The sequence below is a fragment of the Scophthalmus maximus genome, chromosome 3, assembly GCF_022379125.1.
Source record: "Scophthalmus maximus strain ysfricsl-2021 chromosome 3, ASM2237912v1, whole genome shotgun sequence".
Classification (NCBI taxonomy): domain Eukaryota; kingdom Metazoa; phylum Chordata; class Actinopteri; order Pleuronectiformes; family Scophthalmidae; genus Scophthalmus; species Scophthalmus maximus.
This window is the reverse complement of record NC_061517.1, coordinates 21087501-21096281: the sequence shown is the minus strand read 5'-3', so window position 1 is coordinate 21096281 and position 8781 is coordinate 21087501. Positions and strand designations below refer to the sequence as shown.

The following is an 8781-nucleotide window of genomic DNA, read 5'->3' as shown; positions in this document are numbered from 1 at the left end:
CAGCAAAGAAGATCCGGAGGGAGAAGTGAAGAGATGCACATGCCTCCTCAGCATTATGTTTCGATCGTTTGTCAGTGATGCTTTTTTTCTTGACAGAGTTGAAGGTTTTAAAATTGCTTAAGTCACAAAGGCATGTTCAAAATTTTGCCTGACTCATTTATTCCTCTTATGTTACATAATTGACAGACATTGCTATTAGTATGCCAATATTCAATCTTTTGTCATGACCTTTTTGAGTGAACTTATTAAAAAAATTATCATACATTCAATATTTGGTTCAGTTTCCTGTGGTTTCAGAAAAAAAAACAGAAAAAAAAATGACTTGGCGCCATTATTTTTAGAAAGGGGACGACGTGTAACTTTGTAGATTAAAGGCTGCCTGGGTGTCGCGGCATAATGGTCCCTTTATTTTGAAGGTGACACCATCCGACTTCCGGCCCCGGCGTGTCTGGCCTGACGTCCCGGCGGTCCGCCGCTCCGCGCCGAGCCCCCGCCCGCCTCAGATGTGCAGAGCCGCCTGTCCTGAGCCCCGCAGCAGACACTGCCCCCGGCCCCGAGCGGCGCACACCCGCACCCAACCACCCACCCACAGTTCCTGGAGACGGAAACCTTTCTTACTTTTCGGGCAGTTGGAGTTGGAGGAGAAACTAACAAGTGTCGTGAAGAAAGAAGAAGAAGAAGAAGAAGAAGACGCGCTGGAGCCCATCAGGGACTGTCTGCCTGTCGCCGTGGACGCGTGGCTGTTTGTTTCGCTCAGCGTCGTGGCCGCCCGATTCGCCCGCCGCACCGGCCCCACAGGTGAGGCCGTTCGTTTCAATTAGAGCCAGAAAAGAGGGAGGACATCGGACGCGTCCTCTCTCGGACGCATCGCCTCCCGACTTCAACGTTCCCCTCTTCCCCTCGCTCACCTGGCTCTTCGCGCCACGAAGGGATGCTCTTTAAACGGCGTGAGCTGCACGCCGTTTAAAAAGTGAAGTTGGGCTCGTGGCGGGCCCCGGGGCCCCGGGCCCGGTCACGATATCGTAGCGAGGCCCGGAAATGATCGCGATAAAGCGATTTTTTTTTGATTCTGAGTCGTGCGCCCGTAGAGTGTCGACTTTGCATTGAAGCGATCCATTCATTCTTATGTCAACAAGCACAGAGGCTGTTATGGGAGGTCAGTGCAAATTATTGAGTTCATATTTCTGTATCGCACGTATGATAAGTTAACGTAATTATCGCGACAGGGCAGAGAGTTAGTTTGGACATAACAGTCCGAAGTTTTCAGTGGAATGCCTGTTTGCTTGGCGCACGCACGCATACACACACACACACACACACACACACACTCAGACTAGATCCTCTACAATTCATATATACAGTAGCTGTGGACCGTGGTGAGCACTGGCTGCACACACACACACACACACACACACACACACACACACACACACACACACACACACATACATATACAGTAGCTCTGGACCGTACCGTTGTGAGCACTGGTCACACACACACACACACACACACACACACACACACACACACACACACACCATCCATCCATGCACACACTCTTTTGTCAGCTGATACAGGAATGTGTGTGTGTGTGTGTGTGTGTGTGTGTGTGTGTGTGTGTGTGTGTGTGTGTGTGTGTGTGTGTGTGTGTGTGTGTGTGTGTGTGTGTGTGAGAGAGCCAAATGTCACATGCCTTGTTCACCTGCTAGCATTCTGGTCGACACACACAGCTGCCTGTTAATGGCCGTACTTAGAAACTAGTCCAGCGACGATCTGCTTTGACCGTGTTCACTGAACTTGACGGGACGGGTTCAGCGGCCCTTTTAGGGCGTGTGGGATTTTCTGCAAATGATGGACGGCGACGATGATGATGATGAAGAGGAGGAGGAGGAGAAACGTTTGTGTGTTCTGCTTGGGCTGAGCTCCCCTTAGCAAATGATCAAGTTGTCCCTCTTACTCTATTCGCGATACATTTCAAGTCAAAGTGTCAAAGCCAGTTCAGCCTCTCCCGAGACATATGGCAGAGAACAGTTAAAAATGCTCCTGTCATTGGAGGGAATGTGCGTGTGTGTGTGTGTGTGTGTGTGAGTGTGTGTGTGTGTGTGTGTGTGTGTGTTAAGAGACAGTCACACACTCAGGGATTTTAGCTGCTCACACACATCTGGTAGAGCTTTGTGCCTCAGAGGATGTGTGTGTGTTACACCTGTATGTGCCGGCAATGCTCAAGCGTGCTGCTGAATCTGAAGTCAGAAAACCCCTCACTGTGTTACCGTAATAAAGGAGACAGAGTTTAGTTCAGCAGCCGGTCCCTCTCTTCTCTACCAGCTGTCAGATTGCATCCTGCGATATGAGAGGCGGCTTAGAAATTGATCGAAATCAAAGCCTCTCCAAATATGATTTCCATAAAAGCCAAGTATTTCCCTGGTCTCATTGGGAAGCTAGTCAGTGCTGTGTGTGTCGGGGGGGGTGGTCTTTCTAAATATATTCATAGAGGGTCAAATGTGTTGATGGCACATTTAATGCACAACATTTGTAAAGATTCTCGTGATGGCCCGGCCCGGCCCCGAACCTCGTTTATCCTCCTTTCACTGTATTTTTTTTTTCCCCCTCTCCTCTGGGTCCCAGAATCCAGACGTTTTTTTTTGAATAGCTGGCCATCTGCTTGCTAAGGGCCTGTACAAGAAGCTCCATATCACATTACCCACACTTGCCGGTGGGGGATGAATGAAAGTGAACATGGCTTTTGGCATCATCAAGAAATCACGGAGCGTTTGGGTTCATCACAAAATCGGTCGCTTTGGCCCCCAGGGACCTAAATAACTGTATGCAGCACAACTACAGACAAAATGAGTTCCCCCGACGTGGGCTCAATAGCGCCTTTCCACCAAATTACGTCATTTCTAGTCTGACGTAGATGGATGAAATTTGGGACGCGCGTTTACCATGTCCAATCCGACAGGAATGTCTATTGGAGTCGTATCCAAATCTCAACAGGAGGTCTGCCATTTTGATTTGAACGAGACATTTTGGCACGTTTTTTTGCAATGATACTACTAGAACATCGGTAAACACTGTTATAAGTTAAATAAGTCAAATGGATTGTAAAAAAAAGACTCATGAAGCTTTATTCCTTTGTGCCAAATCAATCGTTAGTAGAAAAAACCAGAAAGCTTTTTATTTTTCCGAAACCAACCAATCGATAAATCCATCTTGCTTTCTTCATAAAAAACACCAGCCATGTAATGTTAATCATTCATGAGCTCTGTGGCTCGCTGCTGTAGGGGTACTGTAAAAAAACCCCAACTTGTCGTCTTCATCAAAGACTACAATGGAAACATCTTTGACTGTGTTATCAATTTCATTTTTTAAATATATGGCATTTTTCAATTTATGTCTCCTTTGTTAGTGTATGATCTGGATGTACGTTGACATGCCTTGCTTTACATTATAATATTTGGAAAATTGGAAAAAAAGGGCTGAAGGAAGACCGGCGAAGGTTATTTGAGAAAAAGTTTGAAATACATAAATTGGAAAATAAGCAGCACTTAAATAAGGATGTAGAAGATTAAAATAAATTTGGCCTTAATGTCTTTCATAAACTGATGAGTGGTGAAAGGAAAAAGTAACAAGGGATTTTTCTTTTCTACCATTTGTTTAGATTCCTATTTCTTTTTAAACTCCAATTTCATTTACTTAAGGAGCAAAATTACCTGTTGATGTATTCTGTTATATATTTTGAATTATTTGATAACCTATTACCACAAGATTGCCTTGGGGCAATAAAACAATGTTACACAGAGCCATTGAAATCAAACTGTGGGCTGACTATCCTCATTAGGTGGCATACAGGAAGTGGATGGATTACCATCCAGACCTCAAACCCCATCACAGACACACAGAGGAATGGGTCAAAGGCCTCTTCAGCTGCAGCTGGCCATTGAAAAGCGATGCTCCGCAGCTGAAGCTGCCACTTTCCAGCCCTTTCCATGAATCATAAAAGTCAGACTGCGGGGCATGTAGTGCAGCAAGGACGGGGTGTTATGATTTATAGGTGACAAATGTCAGGCACACTGTAGGTTTAAGTGGTTTGCCTTTCAACAGTGTGAGAACAGGAAACAAGCGGGTACAATGAAGGGAGAGGAGTGTTAATGCTTTTGAAATTAAGCGCCTCCTCAGCAGGCTTCCTCTTCTCTTCAGCTCAGGTGTCACATACGGTAGTAGGATGTGAGATATACATCTCTATCTGTCGCACATTTGTCCTGCAGGCATCAGCTGGGTGCAATTATGAAAACGGGAAAGAAATGTCTGGGATTGGATTGGATCAAACGCTGAGTCTTGATAAGCTCTTGTCTTGTTAGTAAATGACGGCTGTGGTGCGGCTTGTTGGATCAGTCAGGTATGAATTCATTGTTTGATTAAAGCCTGCAACTGGCTGGAAGACATTTTGAAACAACTGCCATCCAACCACTGTTGATTGTAGGTGTGCAAGTGTATGGAGGAGAGAGAAAGTGCATGTCAAATTTGGATGATAAAAGTAGTTTGGGCGTTCCCCGTATTGGTCACTGCAACAGCTGGTGGTCCCTCCTCATGGTGCATTCTTGTGTGTGTGTGTGTGTGTGGACTGTGTTTGTGTCGTGTCGGGGTGTGGGAGTGGAGACTCTGCAGAGCACATTTGCTGGGACACCACTGTGGCCACAGGCTCTCCATGGACGATAAGGAAAATGGACTGCATTGTATGAATCCTAACCCCATATTTCCTCTCCTCTATAATGTCATTGCAACTTCTTTTCATCATTTTTACAAGCACAGTCAAAATGCCTCACAAGCGGTTGACCCTGGTTCAGATATGCTCGCTATCTGCTGGATGGATTGGATCCCAGGCCTCAATAAGCCCTCGAGGGAGTTTGGCTGACGGTCAGATTGGCAGCCTAATAAATACTTCTTTTCATTAGCAGCAGCTTCCATCCACTGTGCTTAAATGTAAATCCCTCTGATCCTCTCATCCTATTGACCATGTACACATGAAAAAAGGGGGTACAGGGTGGTACGATTGCATCGTAAAAAAGTGCATCTTTGTATGAATTCAGCCTGAACCAGGGTAAAGTCAGTCAAAGTAGCACACTGATGTACAGCCACCACACTGCAGACTAGTTATTCCTCAAAAGTGTTCATTCAGGCTGGACCCCATTAACCCCATGGGTCTGTGTTCAGGGGGTGGGAAGTTGTTCAGGAATTCCCGACCCATTGTGCTTGGGTCTGTCTCTATTTGTCTACACCTTCCCCAGGCTAAAGTGAGTGTTAACTTATCTGGAAAAAGCATATTGTTTTTCTCAGTATTGCTCTTTATGTGTAAAAAGGTACTCTTTGATCACCTGGTGTTAGTAGTTGTACGTTCGCAGCCATAAATGTAAGTGCTGCAAAAAAATCACAGTGACAAGAAAATGAACCCAAAAGGCCCTGAAAAGGTTACGTCACTGCAAAAATCTTTTGACTCCAGGAGGCTTTACCTTTTTTACACATCTATGTTTTTTCTTATAACAGCAGTGATATGATGTCGAAGACAAACTTCCCATTAAGAGGAGCGGTAGACTTGGTCCCTTGGGATGCTGGATCCACCTTCTCCTGCCAAGTTATTTTTCAAAAAGCGATGATATTGTATGTACTTTGTTTAAGTAACGTAGCGACGGAGTCTTCCTCAATAGGCTTTGAAATCCTAAAAGACATGTTACGTTGGAGCTCTGTCTGTGGCTTGTGCGGTTGAAAGCATTTAGCATCGCTTACCTTCAGGCTCATGGACATGAATGAGGCGATTGTGCCAGGTTCAAGAGCAGGTACAGCAGTGCGTTTGCTTTGCTAATGTTTAAGTAGGTATACTTTGCGAGCTCTCTGCAATGAGGGACTTAAGTGTTCACCTCATCATAGGCACTAGTGTTACTATGCAAAGCTCTCATGCAAAGCCACAGTGTTGTCTAGCAGCTCTTTGCTCCCAGAACATTTTCCTTCTTGCTCTCCTCCTCCCTTGTCCTTCCTCTGTCATACTTTTGTGGAAGAATTCTTGTGAAAAGTCCCACATGCACTTGTGTGCCTTAGCCTAATGGCCCACCCCTTACCATGGAAGCGCTAATTTGGGCCACAATGGGGTGGTTGTCCTCGCTAATTTCACATAAGAACAGTTGAATTGTGGCAAACGTCCCAAGTTACACCGAACGCATTTGCTGATTGGATTCTAAAGGTAAGCTGCTAATACAACAATATGGTCAAGATTAACCATCACTAAGGCAATCCTTTTGGAAAGTGTAATCTCCTTACATTAGGTCAGAAGAAGGCATGCCATATTAAACCCAGAGGGTGTGGTTTTTATTGTTCTCAGCCATGGGACAGTTGTGTGTGTGCCATGCCACCAGCTCTTGGGCTCAGCCACAGCCCCTGTCCCCTTACCCAGCTCCCTGGAGAGCCTCAGCCCAGCCTCTAGACAAAACCCCTAAACCCCCAGCTGCCCTTTTCTATATTGCTGCCTCAGGCGCCAACCCTCCTTATCCACTGTAGGATTAGAGTAGATGACATAGATGTTCCTTTTGTTGTGTATTCACGCTAATCTATTGCTACACCTAAGACAACTTACATACAGTAGATCTCGATCTTGTTCATTTAAAAAGCTGCAGCGTTTCATGTGTGATGTTTCCTTGCAAATTCCACATTTCCAACTGACTCAACTCAAACTGTTTCACCCTCATAAGCCAAATTACAACCAGATCATTCTGCAGATCTGTTGTACACAATGTGACTGACTTTGAATGCATTCACCTTGAAATTGTGGTTACATTTTCTTTTGTCCTATTTTATCCTTGTGCCTGGTACATTACATATGACCTTGCGTTTTCAGATAGCAATCAGGGTGTGATTGATTGCTGAAGCTGTAGGACCAACCAAATGTCCAACCATTTGTTTATTTAAATCACAGTTGTCATTCTGTCTGTTTGACGTCTGTCCATATTTCAGCCCTTGCTGCTGGACAAATACATATGTGGGCCCAGTTGTCTGTAGCGAGAAACATAAACTCTCTTACCCATAAGCTGTTGCCCCTGACACCCAGCCATAGGCCCCTGGACAGTTGCCTTTGGACCCAGCACAGCTATGCCAGCGATCTGGCTGATGCACAGGTGGAGCATTCCCTTTCTTGAAGAAATGCCTCGGCATTCATCTGCGAGACCGTCATTAATATCCTGCTCAAATGTAATCAGAGCACCACCCCCCTAGTTCTTTGTTCCTTTTCTAGATCAGACTCGGATTGATAACTTCTGCTAACAAGGACTGAGAATCTCACTGATCGATATATGATCAATGTCATTTGCACAGTTGTCGAGATAACATTCTGGGAAATGATTGATCCCAAAAAAAGAGAGAAAGGAATCTTAACTTAACTGCTTCACCCTGCTGTCAGTCCCGCTGATGGATTTGGGATTTACTTGTTTGTACACAGAGTGCAGGTCCAGAGGCTACTGCTAAGTCAGCTTTGCTTTCCTCATTGTCTGCAGGGGCTCGCTGTTGTATGAGCGTCGATCTGATCCTCAGGTTTATCAGCTGTGAAGGGGGATTTTCACAGTGTCAGTTTAGATCCCAACAGATAGTGGATGGGTTAAACCCCCCCAGGCTACTGTAGAGACGGGGATGAAGTGAGAAGAATCATTCCCTGCAGGGCCACGTGTCCAGGACTGCAGATTGTTCATCACAAAACCAAAGTCTTTGGCATTTACCTTGTCTATGTTACAGCAGTCGCTGATATTATTGGAGTTATTTGAGCCATGACTGTGTTTTGAGTCCTTCAATTGCTTCCAAAGCTAAATTACGTTTTTTGTACAACAAGACTATATCGGATCAACTCTTTCTGCTTCTTGTCTACTTTACTGACTTAACTTTCAGTTTCTCTCATCATTCCGTTCCACTTTAAGCGGATTCTCATCCTAGAATCAGCTCACTCTGTACTTCCGATGTTTATGTCGAGATGTTGTTCGTGAAAGTAAAATCCTCCTAAACCCCCCCCGCTGATTAATGAAAAGCTGAGGGAAAGTAATAAGGTTGAAGATTAAACCATAATACCCCTGGGGTGAGTCGGTGAGTCTGCCAGCCACCCGGTATGTAGTCCACTCACTGTCTCGGGCAGTTAAAGCTGCCTACTGGTTAATGTAGGACCCACGTTTAGGTCCTTTATGTCATGTCAAATTTAGTGGGATACTGTTTTCACTACAAAACCGTAGGATGCCATTGCCAACAGGATATTGTTCCCATACCAACATGTAAGGTCTCAGCACCCATCAATAGAGTACAAAATAATGAAATCACATAACAAGATATATACGTGTATATATTACTGAGGAATAAGTTTGCTGATTAAAATCCGTGACTTTACCAACATTCTAGATGAGACTGTGACCGAAAGTAGTTTTTGAATTCTTGATTGGTCGGCAGATATTGACCTTAGTGATGGTTGACTTCTTGTCAACATGCATTTATTGACGACGATGCTACCTGGATCGACATTTTGTAAAGATTGCCGGAGAGGCTATGTGATGTATCTGGCCCCGTGTCCGCCCTTTTTTAATGAAGAGAAATATCTGTCTGTCCTACATGCAAATTATTGCCAATGCCAGTTTGGATATTTTATGAGCAGCACTGTAAGTGACCACTTACAGTTTTAGAAAAGCCTGTTTTTTTTGTTACGTTAGAGTTATATTACATGCTATGAAATCTTCTAAATACATTTATTGTCATTCTGGCAAGTCA

At 44.7% G+C, this 8781-nt stretch overlaps 1 protein-coding gene across 2 annotated transcripts in view; it reads left to right on the top strand.

Annotated features, from left to right (window-relative positions):
• Positions 1-470: 470 nt before the first annotated feature.
• Positions 471-8781, top strand: part of LOC118316269 (plexin-B1-like) — a 64183-nt gene continuing 55872 nt past the window's right edge. Inside the window, exon 1 of one of the 2 annotated variants that reach the window (XM_035643919.2) lies at positions 471-798. The gene's annotated coding sequence lies outside the window, so the exon portion shown is untranslated. The remainder of the gene's footprint in view (positions 799-8781) is intronic. The other variant, XM_035643920.2, reaches the window with a different exon arrangement.